The sequence below is a fragment of the Astatotilapia calliptera genome, chromosome 23 (genome assembly GCF_964374335.1).
Source record: "Astatotilapia calliptera chromosome 23, fAstCal68.1, whole genome shotgun sequence".
Lineage (NCBI taxonomy): Eukaryota > Metazoa > Chordata > Actinopteri > Cichliformes > Cichlidae > Astatotilapia > Astatotilapia calliptera.
This window is the reverse complement of record NC_137443.1, coordinates 38,223,642-38,239,450: the sequence shown is the minus strand read 5'-3', so window position 1 is coordinate 38,239,450 and position 15,809 is coordinate 38,223,642. Positions and strand designations below refer to the sequence as shown.

General features: G+C 38.5%; 1 protein-coding gene across 1 annotated transcript in view; it reads left to right on the top strand.

Annotated features, from left to right (window-relative positions):
• Window positions 1–8,107: 8,107 nt before the first annotated feature.
• Window positions 8,108–15,809, top strand: part of LOC113015681 (E3 ubiquitin-protein ligase Midline-1-like) — an 87,132-nt gene continuing 79,430 nt past the window's right edge. The window contains exon 1 of the mRNA XM_026157799.2: window positions 8,108–8,220. The gene's annotated coding sequence lies outside the window, so the exon portion shown is untranslated. The remainder of the gene's footprint in view (window positions 8,221–15,809) is intronic.

The window sequence follows — 15,809 nt, the reverse complement described above, 5'->3', positions numbered from 1 at the left end:
TTATTCCAGCTTAATGCATTTCATTTTAATGAGGTGTGTTTAAGTTGTATTTCATCACTTTCACTGAATGCAGAGAGAAGCCTTTGGGGCAGCAGGCTGACCAAATAGAGTGTCTCAGGAGTGAGGGTTAAAACCTTGGAAATGAAGTAACATTTCTGCATTTGCCCCCATCTCAAAATCAAAATTTATTTTATATTAAAATGTTTTTTGGTTAAATCAGTGAAAAAAGTCAAGCTTTGGGTATTTTTGTAACATAAAACAGGCGACTAAAAATCCCCTATTATTTAATCATCAACAATTTTGGTGTTAAGAAGCTGTAAGCCACTTGTATGAGTTTTGAAACTTAAATGCCAGAACTATGGCGCTATTATTAGACTGTAAAAAAATAAATACTACATCATAGTTACAAGATGTTAATAATATTAAACCGTTAGGCTTCCGTGTTCACCATGAAGACATTGAATGCCCGATTTGTCTACTATAGCTAACCTGGTTAAGCAGGCGGTCCATGTACTGAAGATCAGTTTCTTTGTGTTTTTCCCACATTAATGTCTGCTCTTTGCACTGTCTTATAAAATACAGGCTGCATGTATTTCCCCCCTACTACTTCTAACCTTATCTAACTAACAGAGGCTTTAAAGTAGGACTGGGTGGGTCAATCCAAATATTGACAGTATGGATACCATCATTGGTATTGTTATTGGGATGATACTAGCTTGATAGGATCGATATTTTGTTTTAAGTTAGGTTTATAGGCCACTTTGAATTATATATTTTTAGAAAATGTAAAGCTATACCTCAAGCATGTGCTATGAAAAATAACTGAACCTTTTTGTGTTGACTGTCACATTTCTTTTATTTATTTAGAAGTTGACCCAAAGTGCTTTAGAGACAGACACATTTACATTCCAGGTCAGTTTTGTTGTTATTAACTAATTATTATGGCAATTAAAAATCAGTGACTTAGTGGGCATTAAAATGTGTTCAGAATGTGCAAATTGATGATGATTCATCTCACAGTGATCTCCCCAACATAAGCTGCCTTTATAGACTGAAAATATCAGAATCAGCATCGACAATACTGGCCCTGTATTTACCTGATATAGGATTGATACCAGAATTTGCAGTATCACACAGCACTACTAAAAAGTACAACATCTGGCTGTTGAATGGTCGGCTAACATTTTTGTTGAAGTGATGAAAAGTAAGACAAAACAGTTCTTTCATAATTTGTTCCACTGCAGAAAAGAAAGGATGAAAGCACTAAAAAAAGTGCCAGAGTGTGGAACATATTATCAATGAACTTTAAGCTCAGGGGAAACATTAATACAGCTGCACCACATCCAAACACAACAGCTAAACAGCTTTGAAATGTATTTGAATCTCACGGGAGCCCTACAGTGTCTATTATTCCCTCAATGATCGGTACTGTAACGTTGTTTAAAGTGCACCAAAATAGCTTTGCAAAGAAATGTGCAGCAAGAGAGTTGTTCTATTAAGATACACACACACACACACACACACACACACACACACACACACACACACACACACACACACACACACACACACACACACACACACACACACACACAACAAAACACTGCTGCTCGTATTATGAGTAAGGTAATACACATAAAAATTAAAAAACATCTCTTGGGTGGAAGATTATCCTTCCACTTGCCTCGCAAGATAGAGCATCGCAAAATTATCTCCCTACGTGTCCATGAGACATAAGAGAGAGAAGATACAGACATAAAAATCTGCTTCACGTCCTCTGTAATCTTTATGGAGCATGAAATAGTCACTCAAAAGCATATTATTAATGTTCATGTTAATCTGTTGTTGTTGTTTTTTCATAATACTGAAACAGACGATGATTAGGCAAGTCTGTCATCATCTGCAGGACTTACACTCCCTTGTGGAGCTTGACTTAGCTGCTGATCATGTTATTAAGGGCCACTGGAAGAGCTTAGGTCATTTAAATCCTACCCACTGTCAGATGGGAGAGTTCAAATGACTGTCTTTACTCAATGCATGGGTAAAATTAATCTCTATAATTTCGCCATATGCCATTCCAGAGACATTTTTTTTCTGAGTGTATAATGACTGTAAGAAACTGTGTTTTCTTTCATAATACTGCCCCGGTGTACACCCATACTGAGCCTTCAGCTCGATGTTTAAACCTTACATTTCTTGTCATCACAAACATGTTATTGAGTGTGTGCCAGAAAAGCCAAAGAGTGGAGTGTTTTGAAGTTTTGACAGTTTTTAGCTTCAGATGTGTTGGGGTTTGGATTTGGGTTCATCTGTTGTCACTGCCTTTGCTGTGGCTACCAAAATAATCCAGACACTAAGTGAAGCTGAGGTGGTATAAACAACACAGCTGAGTGTGATAGCCTCAGACACCTGTCAGTCATGCAAACATGGCCAGAAACCCTTTCAGAACAACTGCTATTTTATAATCCGACTCAGGAAACCCCCCCAAAAACAAACATTAAATTTCATTCATTTTCAAAGATGCTTCAAATATTATGGCTTCATTTATTTTGTCGTCTTACTTTGGATAAAGCCTTGGACAAAAACCTACAAAATTACATACAACAAATTGCTGCAAAATGCATGAAATGTTGCACGTGGTATATCGTTCTTTTGAATCCTGTAAATGTTGATGTTGATATGAATGTTAACTAGAAAGATACTGTATTATTTTTCTAGCTAATATTAAGTATTAGCTTAATATTACCTAGATATTACGCCCTTTTACTTGTTTCTTTTTTGCCTATTTGTCACACTTGTTTCAGATCATCAAACAAATGTAAATATTTGACAAAGTTAATATAAGGAAATAAAAAATACAGTTTTAAAATGATGATTTAATTTCTTAATGTAAAAAGTTATCCAAACCTAACTCGCCCTGTGTGCCTGCTACATCTAATTGGTTTTGACACATTTGGCCACAAAAACTGTAATCAAGCATTTGACTATTAATAAGTAGCAAAGAGTCTTTCACACTGCAGTGGAGGAAATTTGGGCCACTCTTCTTTGCAGAATTGTTTTGATTCATCCACGTTGGAGGCTTTTCGCGTTTGAACAGCCTGTTTAAGGTAATGCATCTTATTTAGATTTAAGTCCAGACTTTAATTTGGCCACTACAAATCCTTCATTTTCTTTGTTTTTTGAGCTGTTTAGAGGTGGCGTGTTTCAGATCATTGTCCTGCTGCATAACCTAAATGTGCTTGAGCTTCAGGAAATGAACTAATGGCCTTTGAAATGAATGGGTCAATTAATCATGACAAGTTGTCTAGGTCTTGAAGCAGCAAAGCAGTCCCAGAACATAACACTACCACCACCGTGTTTGACTGTTGGTATATATTTTTTAAATGAAATGCTGTGTTAGTTTGACTCAAACCATCCAAAAAGTTTTTTGTCTTTTCAGTCCACAATATTTTCCCAATAGTGTTGTGTAGCAAGATGTTTTTGTCAAATTTAAGATAAGTATTTGTGTTTATTTTGCTTTGTTCCTCGTCAGTTTACATCTCTTTAGTGATTTAGGCAATTTCTTGATTCAGCAGGCTGGGGTGTAGCTAGTAAAATCAAACTTTCTAAAAGTGGGGCTAATCAGGGTGGGCAGTTACCTGTTCAAATAGACCAAAGTAGTTTTAGAAAGGCTTCTCTTAAAAAATTAAATCATAATTTAAAAATGAGATTTTGTATTTACTCAGGTTATCTTTGTCTAATATATAAATTTGATGATCTGAAACATTTAACTGTGAAAATTATACATAAAAAAACCCAAACAAACTAAGAAATCATGATGAAGTAAAGCTATACTTTACAGCTTATAATCTATACTAAACAGTACTGTAATATTTTTACAGTTCTCTGTAGGAATTCAATTCAATTCAATTCAATTTTATTTATATAGCGCCAAATCACAACATAAGTCGCCTCAAGGCGCTTCATAGATACAGAGAAAAAAACCCAACAATCATATGACCCCCTATGAGCAAGCAGTTTGGAAACAGTGGGAAGGAAAAACTCCCTTTTAACAGGAAGAAACCTCCGGCAGAACCAGGCTCAGGGAGGGGCGGCCATCTGCTGCGACCGGTTGGGGTGAGAGAAGGAAGACAGGATAAAGACATGCTGTGGAAGAGAGACAGAGGTTAATAACAGATATGATTCAATGCAGAGAGGTCTGTTAATACATAGTGAGTGAGAAAGGTGACTGGAAAGGAAAAACTCAATGCATCATGGGAATCCCCCGGCAGCCTATGTCTATTGCAGCATAACTAAGGGAGGATTCAGGGTCACCTGGTCCAGCCCTAACTATATGCTTTAGCAAAAAGGAAAGTTTTAAGCCTAATCTTGAAAGTAGAGATAGTGTCTGTCTCCCGAATCCAAACTGGAAGCTGGTTCCACAGAAGAGGGGCCTGAAAACTGAAGGCTCTCCCTCCCATTCTACTTTTAAATACTCTAGGAACAACAAGTAGGCCTGCAGAGCGAGAGCAAAGTGCTCTAATAGGGTGATATGGTACTACAAGGTCATTAAGATAAGATGGGGCCTGATTATTTAAGACCTTGTATGTGAGGAGCAGGATTTTGAATTCAATTCTGGATTTAACAGGAAGCCAATGAAGGGAAGCCAAAACAAGAGAAATATGCTCTCTCTTTCTAGTCCCTGTCAGGACTCTTGCTGCAGCATTTTGGATTAGCTGAAGGCTTTTCAGTGAGTTTTTTGGACATCCTGATAATAATGAATTACAGTAGTCCAGCCTGGAAGTAATAAATGCATGAACTAGTTTTTCAGCGTCACTCTGAGACAGGATATTTCTAATTTTAGAGATGTTGCGCAAATGGAAGAACGCAGTCTTACATATTTGTTTAATATGTGCATTGAAGGACATGTCCTGGTCAAAAATGACTCCAAGGTTCCTCACTGGAGACCAAGGTAATGCCATCCAGAGTAAGAATCTGGTTAGATACCATATTTCTAGGCTTTTCAGGGCCGAGTACATTAACCTCAGTTTTATCTGAATTAAGAAGCAGAAAGTTAGCGGCCATCCAGGTCTTTATGTCTTTAAGACATTCCTGCAGTTTAACTAATTGGTGTGTGTTATCTGGCTTCATGGACAGATGGGTGGGTGTCATCTGCATAGCAGTGAAAATGTATGCTATGTCTTCTAATGATACTGCCTAAGGGAAGCATGTATAATGTAAACAGAATTGGTCCTAGCACTGAACCCTGTGGAACTCCATAATTAACCTCAGTGTGTGAAGAGGACTCACCATTTACATGCACAAACTGGAGTCTATTAGATAGATATGATACAAACCACTGCAGTGCAGTACCTGTAATACCTACAGCATGTTCTAATCGCTCTAATAGGAGATTATGGTCGACAGTATCGAATGCTGCACTAAGGTCTAGCAGGACAAGCACAGAGATGAGTCCACTATCAGAGGCCATAAGAAGATCATTTGTAACCTTCACTAAAGCTGTTTTTGTGCTGTGATGAGCTCTGAAACCTGACTGAAACTCTTCAAATAAACCATTCCTCTGCAGATGATCTGTTAGCTGTTTGACAACTACTCTTTCAAGGATTTTTGATATGAAAGGAAGGTTGGAGCTTGGCCTATAATTAGCTAAGACTGCTGGGTCTAGGAACACTGTAAAATAACAGCTTTCTGTTGTTAGATGTCATGGCCACCTTGTTCACCTGATCTGAACCCCATTGAGAACCTGTGGTCCATCGTCAACTGTGAGATTTACAAGGAGGGAAAACAGTACACCTCTCTGAACAGTGTCTGGGAGGCTGTTGTTGCTGCTGCACGCAATGTTGATGGTGAACAGATCAAAACACTGACAGAATTCATGGATGGCAGGCTTTTGAGTGTCCTTGCATAGAAAGGTGGCTATATTGGTCACTGATTTGTTTTTGTTTTGTTTTTGAATGTCAGAAATGTATATTTGTGAATGTGGAGATGTTATATTGGTTTCACGGGTAAAAATAAATAATTGAAATGGGTATATATTTGTTTTTTGTTAAGTTGCCTAATAATTATGCACAGTAATAGTCACCTGCACACACAGATATCCCCCTAAAATAGCTAAAACTAAAAACAAACTAAAAACTACTTCCAAAAACATTCAGCTTTGATATTAATGAGTTTTTTGGGTTCATTGAGAACATGGTTGGTGTTCAATAATACAATTATTCCTGAAAAATACAACTTGCCTAATAATTCTGCACTCCCTGTAGTGACATGCAAAGCTAAAAACAAACAAATATGGATAACTTTGTTTGCTAATCTTAACAAAAGTATTATTAACAAAGGTCATTACTATAACATACATACAAGGTACAAACTCCTTGGCTACAAAATGAAGCCAAAGTTGTACACAGGGTTAATTTTAGTTGGTTTTTTTTTGGCTACTCATCATTGTAAGTGATTTGATATTACCAGACCTCAACTCAGCCAACAGGACTCCACCCTGAGATTGTTCTCTCCATGGTGTTTGTGACTTTTGGATTCACCTGATAAATATCATGCTTCGTACTTCCACTTTAGTGAGTTAAACTCTTGAATGTTGTCATGGGTCACCTAGCATGAATAACTACATGTGTGTGCACCCACTGTTAATTCACCTTGCTAACCAAGCTTACTGGCATTAGCTGATAGCTTAGCACTTGCTCATTAAAGTAGGGTCACTTCTGGCATAATGCAAATAGCCAAAATAACAATGTTCAGTTTAAAAAAATGCAAAGTTCAAAATCTGTTAATGAGTTTATGGAGGCTACGCCCTTCCATTATTCAGTCTGTGACAGATTCCAAGACCCAGCGCATTTTTTACTATTTATTTCAACAGTCTTATTTTTTAGTGTATACATGATAATATAATGAAAAATGGCTTACTTTGCATCCAAAATTCCATACTATGCATTATATACTCAATATCCATATACAATTTAACACAGCTTTGACTGAAGATCTGCAGTTAAAAAATGACATGTTACAATCAATGATACAGAGAGTTGTGCTGCCAGTAAGAGGTGTGTTTCCATGGTAACCCAACTTCATTTGAAATGAGCCGAGTGCTGATAAACAAAGTAGAATAAAAGTAGAATATGCCTGCAAATGTAAGTGGAAGCCATTTATTTGAAGGCAATTAGAATGAAACTACTGAAGCTGGATTTAAAAACATATTAATGGATTAGAACAATACCATACCTGGATCCTGTTGTCATGATCCTGTCCTTCCTATTAAAATTAAATTCATCAAAGACTTTTTTCTCTGACAGGGGTACACATCAAATTTTAAAACTAGCAATCAACCAACTGTTGATATTACTTTTAAAGACTCCAGTGCTCATAGTTTATCTGTATTTTTTCAGTTGCAAAACAACTGCTGATCCTGCTGCGCTCTGCTGTCGTTCCCCCGGGTGGAAACTGTTAAAAGTTAAAAGCAACTCAAAGCTGTAGAAAACTGCAGACAGTTCTAAAAATTGAAGCAGTTTGCATCATCTCTTTAAAGAGGGTGAAAAAAAAAGTGCAGTATGATCAGAAACAGAGTTGTAGGGGAAACTGGACACATGCCACTGAAAGAGATTTATCTGCATTTTCCAGAGGACATGCAGGTTTTAAAAAATAAATAAATAAAATCTTATGTTTAGGGCAAGCTTCCAGGAAAGGTGTGATAGAAGGGCCAAGATGCTGGATATCATCTCCTGCCTCTCCATCCATCTGCTGCGGATCAGACCCACAGAAGGCAGCCAGAAAGCTCAATGTTCCACGTAATGGAAGCATGAGTTTCCCAACCGCTGGACAAAGCACTTGCAGCGCTGATTTCCTCAGCTCGCTTCACGCTTGCCTGAGCCTGAACACATGTGGAACCCGAAGGCACGGGTTGGTGGTGGGGGTGGGGGGGCAAAACTGAACGGGAGGAGGAGAGGAGGGGAGATGCAAGAAAAGATCCAAAGTGTTTTGATTTGCGTCTATGCCGCGGTGTGTGGACGCATCAATCTGTCTCCTCTCTTTCTCACATTTCTTTCCCATCTCTCTAACTCACTGTCTCTCCTCCCCCCCACCACTACCAACACCACCCTCACTTTCTCTCCATCTCTCTCTCTTCAAGGTTACTCACTATTGTTGTCTCAGGCTGGAATCACTGCCCGCTTCTCTTCTTTACTGTCGGACGACCATGTGAGGCTCTTGAACGTAAGTGCCTCTTTTGTTGCTTAATTCACTTTCTCCAGGACCAATCCTTTAGAGGCAATAGGTTTAGGGTCTTTTTCTTTCTTTCTTTCTTTCTTTTTTTTTTTTTTTTTACCTCATAGCACATTCACAATAGGATGTCATACATCAGAGGGGTGGAGTGGGTCAAAATGGGGTGGGGGGCGGAGGTGGGGTGGTGGTGTTGGGGGCTTGATTCCTCCATGTGGTCTAAGCGTGGCAGTTGAATGCACGTGCATGCTGATGTTATTGTTTTAAAGTGGCATTTTTGATTTTTTTGGTTCCACTTTGGTTTGTGCCTGTTTGAGTAGCTTTGTATTGCCTGTGAACTTGACATGCTTTAGTGTAGCACTGATTTACTGCGAGTATTGCACTTATTTAGACAAGAATAAAAGGCAAGTATGAGAACACAAAAAAACCAAACTTAATAAAAATGTACCTGTTACAGAATTATTTGAATAAAAGATAACTGCTAATTAGGGATTTAAGTGGATTATTAACTTGTGTAATCCTATACAACAAAAAAATTTGATGAAAGTTGATAAAGACCATATTTTATTATTAGCTTATTAGCTGTACCCTGCATTTACCCAAAGAGACCTTTGTTTATGTCATAATATCAGCCAATTTAGTCCCTTTTCTCCATGTATAAGAGCCAGTGGACAAATTGCTTGTTTGGACTCAATTATAATGGAAAACAATGTTCCACATTTGAACTGGATACCCTGTATGTATTATAATGCTAAATCTCCTGCTAGTCATTGTAATAGGCTTAGTTTGTAGGCTTCGTTAGTCTCTCTTGGACTCTGGCTATTACAAGTTAAAATGTAGCTTCTGCTTTTGTTAGAAAAAAAAAGCCCATCAGAGTACATATAGCACCGAATGAATGAAAGTCTTTGCTTTTCAAGGAATTATTTAGATAGACAAGTCAAGCCAATGGGTCTTCTAGGCGCTAAATGTTGCTAATGCTAAATAATGTAAGCCATGATTGCAATGCAAAAGCAGTTATGTGTTCTATTGTGCTTGAACAGTTAGTTCCTTGGAATGCGAACCTTTCTTCAAGCAGATTCTTCTGTAATGCGTTCTCCCACCCCGATGTGCATCACACGTAGTCACCCTTCTGCAAAGATTAAAAAGTACAGTTCAACTTGAAACTGATAAGTAGTTCAGCTTCCCTCAGGTCTGCATAAATTTGTGTAGACTTCAGCATTAAACAGCCTCTGATGTGTCACCGCAATGCAATGTGTCTGTAGGAAGGTGCAACAGAAAATTGATAATGAATAATACAAACAGTGCCCATACACAGCTATGAATTATAGACAGCTTTGCTAAGCTGAATGCTAAACACAGAAAACTGTAGTGAATGTGTGTTTACCTATGCTAATCTTTTGGTTGTATTTGTTATTGCCTGGTTTAGGCATTGGGGCTGAGTTGTTGGCACTGGGGTTAGGGTTAGGGTTTGAGGGTATGACTGCCTTTTTTTAAAGACCGGCATACAAACACACAGAGATGTTAACATTAAATAATGATGTAAAATGTATTCAGTTAGTAGGATTTCTCTGTGGGCGATTGAGCAAAGTGTATCTACAGTTTACTACATTGCGAGATAAATGGAATCTGTTTTAACTGTGGTCCAAAAACGACATTAGCAATTCAGTTATATTCTCAAGAATTATGTCTTTTGGGTGTTTTACATAATCTAAACATCTTCTGAGCTATAGTAGTAAACTGAAAGGCTGAAACCTTTCTTATAGACATTCTTTGACAATCACAAACATTAGAATTGCTGAGATGATTCCCCACAAGAGCAGCTATACTCTCTGTTCTTGAAGAATTGCATATTTTATTCAGTCAGAAGGCTCCAATGCTGCTCATCTTCTGTAGATGAGATTTTTGTGAGTTCTGCTAGTGTATTGACCTTTTACTTCAAGAAGGATGAAATGTGTCATTGTTCATTTCTAACTGAGCCAACAGCGTTCTGTGGCTATTACTGCTTTGGTTGTGGAAGTAGTTGTATTTCATAACATTCCTACTATCTCCCTCCCCCATTATAGATGCCATGCACTCAATTCCCTTATCAGTGCTGACATGGGGAGAGGGAGGTGCTGGTGAATGCAGCAGGATGTGACAGTTGCATACCTGGAGCTAGTAGCGCTGAAGTAAAATGAGGTGAAACCGTATGAGTTAGGTTTGGATACGTGACACAAACCTGGAGCAAACGTGTGACTTTCCTGGCTTGTCACAGTGAAGTGTACAAGTATTGGGAGAAAACCCAAGATGGCAAGTGAGTGAATTAAAAAGTAGAGGCATTTGCGTTTTTGCCATAGGTAAAATGAAACCAAAGATGAAAAAGTGCAGTTCTTCATTTGGACACTTCCGGGTAATTCTGAAAGTGTAAGAGGTCTCTCCATATTGCTAATTTCCACCTTCATGACAACTGGACTAGTAGTGAAATTGTTTTATTAGTCACCCATTTCGATTAAGGCTGAAAGTTTAAATTAGTATTGATTGGTGTCTTTGTGTTTTGACTGACAAGTAAATGCCAAAGCTTGTGAATTTAGCTAGTAGCTAATGTTGCTACTAGCTAAATTTAATTTGAATCACTGAACTAAACCATGCTTTTGGTATCAATGCCTTTTAGAACATTGTTTATGAAATTATGCAGTAAGGGATATGACTTTCTGTAAAACACAGCTGTGAGTGGTGAGTGGTGAATGAACCCCTAGAATTCTGTTTCTCTAAGACTTTAGTCACACAGACTTAGAGGCCAGCTAGCGAGCATCTAGCAAGAACCAGTGAGAGAATAATGAGAGAATAAAGTGTATTCTTTGACTGGTTGCGAGTGGTTACTACAGATTCTGGCAGCTGCTGTGAAACTGAGCGCTAAAGGCCTGTTCAAACAGTGCTTATAATAATAATAATAATAAATTTTATTTATGAGCGCCTTTCAAGTCACCCAAGGACGCTTTACAATAGGATAAAACACTTAGTAAAACAATAGCAGAATAAGAACAATAAAATAAAAGCACAAGATAAAATTAACAAACAGTGGATTCACAGTGAATATGCAGATTTGAACAGATGAGTTTTGAGTTGGGATTTAAACTGGGGGAGAGAACCAATATTTCTTATTTCGGGGGGCAGAGAGTTCCACAGCCTGGGAGCAGAGCAGCTGAAAGCTCTGCTTCCCATGGTGGTGAGGTGGAAGGAAGGTACAGTAAGCTGGATAGAAGAAGAAGAGGCCTATCAGATACCCATTGGTAAATGCTGGGTAATAGGGAAGAATGTGTTCTGTAGTTGGTTTCTAGAGATTGCTGGCAGTCGCTAGCATGGAATTGATGTCAAAGAGTTATGCAATGCTACACCAAAAGCCTCCATGCAATTGCACTGGTTAAAAATATTGAAATAATTTGGCTGTAGTTTATGTTGCACTCTTTCAAGTTTTGCAAGTGCTTGGAGTGTAAAGTTTGTATTTGCAGATATACAAACTGTGGGCAAGAACAGTAAACTGCTAGCAGCCAATCTCTCTTTGCAACGAATTTCAGTCAGCATCAGCCAGCAACCACTCACAGCCTGTCAGGGAATATACATTTGTGTCCCATGATTTGTCCAGTGCTTGCAATCAAAACCTTATAGTGTTACCTGATAACTTTCCTGGTTGCTAACCTTTCTACACGTTTCATTTTGGGCTGCAAAACACACACACAAAAAATCAATGCAAAAGAACACAAAACAATATGAGACCAGTCACAATGCTAAAGTTGAGGTTTAAAAGCTTGAATCTATGAACCAATGGGTGATATTTAGCTCTTGTATATATGTTTTCTGGAGGTTGTAACAGTCTGTTAATGCTAGCTATTCATTATTGCTATATTCCGCTACAGTTTCTGGTTTTTCTGTCAGAAACAGATTTTTTTTTTACTATGAAAATATAAAATAAACAATTGAATATTACTTTAATGTGGCATGAAACTCTCTAAAATATTTCTCCTTTTGAAGTTTAATTTTGACACACTCTTTGCCATATTTGGAACCCAGCAGGGTCTCATGCTAGAAGGCCTTGGCATCAGCGACTGCCAGTGTGTCCAATCTTTTCATGCCCAGCCAAACCCCCCACATTCCAGCTATAAAATCCCATCCATCTTGGCATTCATGTTTCAGCTCCCCAACAGCAGAATACTGGCTCATAGCCACCTCCTTGTCTTACACTAAAGCTCAAGAAGATCAGTTTGAATAAAGAGAGAAGACAGAGGCTTGAGTTTGAGGAGAATTAGGAGGGAGGTTAAATGCAAGTAGAAGCTTTTTATTTGTAGTGGCCCCCTTTATTCACCCTGAGGATACGGGACAGGATGAAAGGATTGGTTTGTTCTACGGGTGACCAAACATGACACTTGAATGTTTATCTGCATAACGACAAAGCTAAGACGAGCCAAAGACACTTAGTAATGAGATGGACTGCGAATTACAGTCAAGTGTCCTGTTCTGTTCCGTCACTGTTTAACAGCTTTTGCTTGCCTGCAGCTTTGGCTGTGTTTGCTATTCTCATGTAATGGCTGGCTCAAATACAAGATGTATTGAGAGAGGATGAATCATAAAGTTTTACTATTGTTAAATAAGCTAGGAACCTTCTATAGATAGCATTATCTCTTTGAGAACATCCACAGAAAGCGACTTTAAACAATTGTTAACCTGGAAACCAGGGTTCGTATCCTGTTTGGGAACTTTATGTTTCACACTGTAATTTGCATTGATTTTATGTACCATTTAGTTTCAGTTTAACTTGTTGTTTGGTTGGGTTTAGATTTACTGCTTGGTTACATTTACTGAAAAAAGTTGAAAAAAGAGATCTTCACAAAGCATTTGTTGGATCCATCTGCAAAACAGGTAATGCTTAAAAACTGGGGTACTAGCTGTAGTCAACCACTGTCTTCTCTGTTTCACTTCATCCCATTCATGTCACTATACCAGACCTGACCACTGTGGTTCTGCTGTTGTTGTCGCTGTTGTATTTTTAATGTAATTATCAAAAAATACGGCTTGCTGTGAGATCATTTGCAGGCTTGTCTGTATGTTGCACCAGTACAGTTTATGGATGCAACAGGGTGGAAAACATGGCATCAAGTTCACAGTGAGCATATTCGTTCTAATCAGCCAGTCACACGGCAGAAACCCAGTCCATTTAAGAATGTGGACATGGTCAAGCCAACCTGCTGAAGTTCATTCCGAGTACCAGAATCGGTAAAAAGGGCGATCTGAATGACTTTGAACTTTTGGTTCATGCTGCCAAACACACTGGTCGGAGTATTTCTAAAAGTACTGGGATTTTCCAGCACAGCTACATCTAGGGTTTACAGATAACAGACCAAAAAAGACAGACACATTCAGTAAAAATGACTTGTTCATGGCAGAGTTCAGAGGAGAATGGTCAGACTACTTTGAGCTAATGCATGGAAGGTAACAGTAACTCAAATAACTATTTTGTGCAACCAAGGTATGCAGAAGAGCATCTCAGGTGCTACAGTAGCAGAAGACCACACCAGGAGCCACTCCTAGCTAAGAAAATGAATTTTTAATCATGTATTTGTATATTTACTTGTGTTCTTGGCCAGTCTCTCAGGCGTAAGCTTTATTGCATAGTTCTGTGCATCACTTTGTGCTTTTTCTGCTAATAAAAACATAACAAACAGGCACCAGGTGAGAATTCAACACATGTACTGCAATATAATGCAGTCAGGCTCTCAGGTATTCTGTATTGCTTTCACATAATTACAATAGTCTTAGCTTTCCTCAAGTAACACTGTCCCTGCACCCATTCTGATATGATTTCTTGTCCATTTTGTTTGTAGTACTTGCCTGCGTCCAGACAAGACAGTCACAGTGGACAGCCTGACAAACAAAAACTCTTTCTAGAAGCAATTCTGGCTTCTTGTCAGTGATTCTGAAACATCACTGCGCATTCCACAACTCCAGTTTTCAGTTCTCCTCAGGTTAAGAGCCTTGGTGTCATCCTAGACAGTTCACTTTCCTATAAATCTCACATCAATAATCTCACCCGTTCTGCCTACTTCCATCTACGTAACATTAACAGATTGCTTCCTTCTCTTTCCACCCAGTCTACGTCCATTCTTGTACATAGTCTTGTTACCTCCCGTATTGACTACTGCAATTCTCTTCTGCATGGTCACCCCCAAAAATCCCTCCATAAGCTTCAACTGGTTCAGAACTCTGCTGCTCGCATTATCACCAGAACCCCCTCCTACCAGCACATCACCCCTGTTCTTCAGGAACTTCAGTGGCTCCCTGTGAAATTCCGGATAATTTTCAAACTTCTTCTGCTCACCTTCAAGGCCATTCATAACCTCGCTCCTTCTTACCTTTCTGACCTGTTAACCACCACTTGTTCTGCCCGTTCACTTCGTTCTTCTTCTTCTATCCAGCTTACTGTACCTTCCTTCCGCCTCACCACCATGGGAAGCAGAGCTTTCAGCTGCTCTGCTCCCAGGCTGTGGAACTCTCTGCCCCCTGAAATAAGAAATATTGGTTCTCTCCCCCAGTTTAAATCCCAACTCAAAACTCATCTGTTCAAATCTGCATATTCACTGTGAATCCACTGTTTGTTCATTTTATCTTGTGCTTTTATTTTATTGTTCTTATTCTGCCATTGTTTTACTAGGTGTTTTATCCTATTGTAAAGTGTCCTTGGGTGACTTGAAAGGCGCTCATAAATAAAATTTATTATTATTATTATTATTATTCATCTCGCAATTATGCTGAAGTATTATCAAAATAAACTATAATTTCAATGTTCACCAGGACATGAAAAGTGCATGTATGGAACCAGCAGTCCAAAAACCTCTGTGGTAGCCTTTTCCCCCTTCATTTTAAATAAAATGAGAATAAAATAAAATAAAAGAGACCATGTAAATACCAACAGAAGGTAATTCGGAGTGACTCCAGCAGTACCTGACACTGTTTGTCTTGTCTAGTTTACCAAGTCTTTGTGCCTGTGCAGTTTAGTATGCCATTGATTAGCACTGCAACACTGTGCGCATACTGCTGCCAGCATTAATTGGCTCTTTGATCAGCTGAAGCTCGGAGTCGGTGTCTGGACTACAAGTAGAAGGGGGTCGATGTGTCCTCATGGAGAATTCATAAACTTGCAGAGGGGTGCAGAAGTAGCCATTCTCCGAGCCTAAAAAGAGCAGCTGAACATTAAAGAAAAATATAGTCAGAAACAGGCAGTATTATCACTGTATCCTGATATCACATTGTGGATTTTGGTTAAAAGGTCCCCCAACTTTTAGGAGAGCCAGTATTCAACTGTAGAGTTCTGATTTGTAAGTAAAATAGTGAGAGAGCCAGTGTATATATTTCTCAGTGAAAACAAATATTTAAATATATTTAAATATTTATTTAAATTATTCATTACTCATTACTATAAATTCATTACTATGAATGAAGAATAACCCGTGGGTGGATGGAGATTACTGTCACAGTGCAATCTGAACATTGTGGTGTACCCGCCAATTCATTGTCAATACGACAACCAATAATGTAAGAATAACAAAGGATTA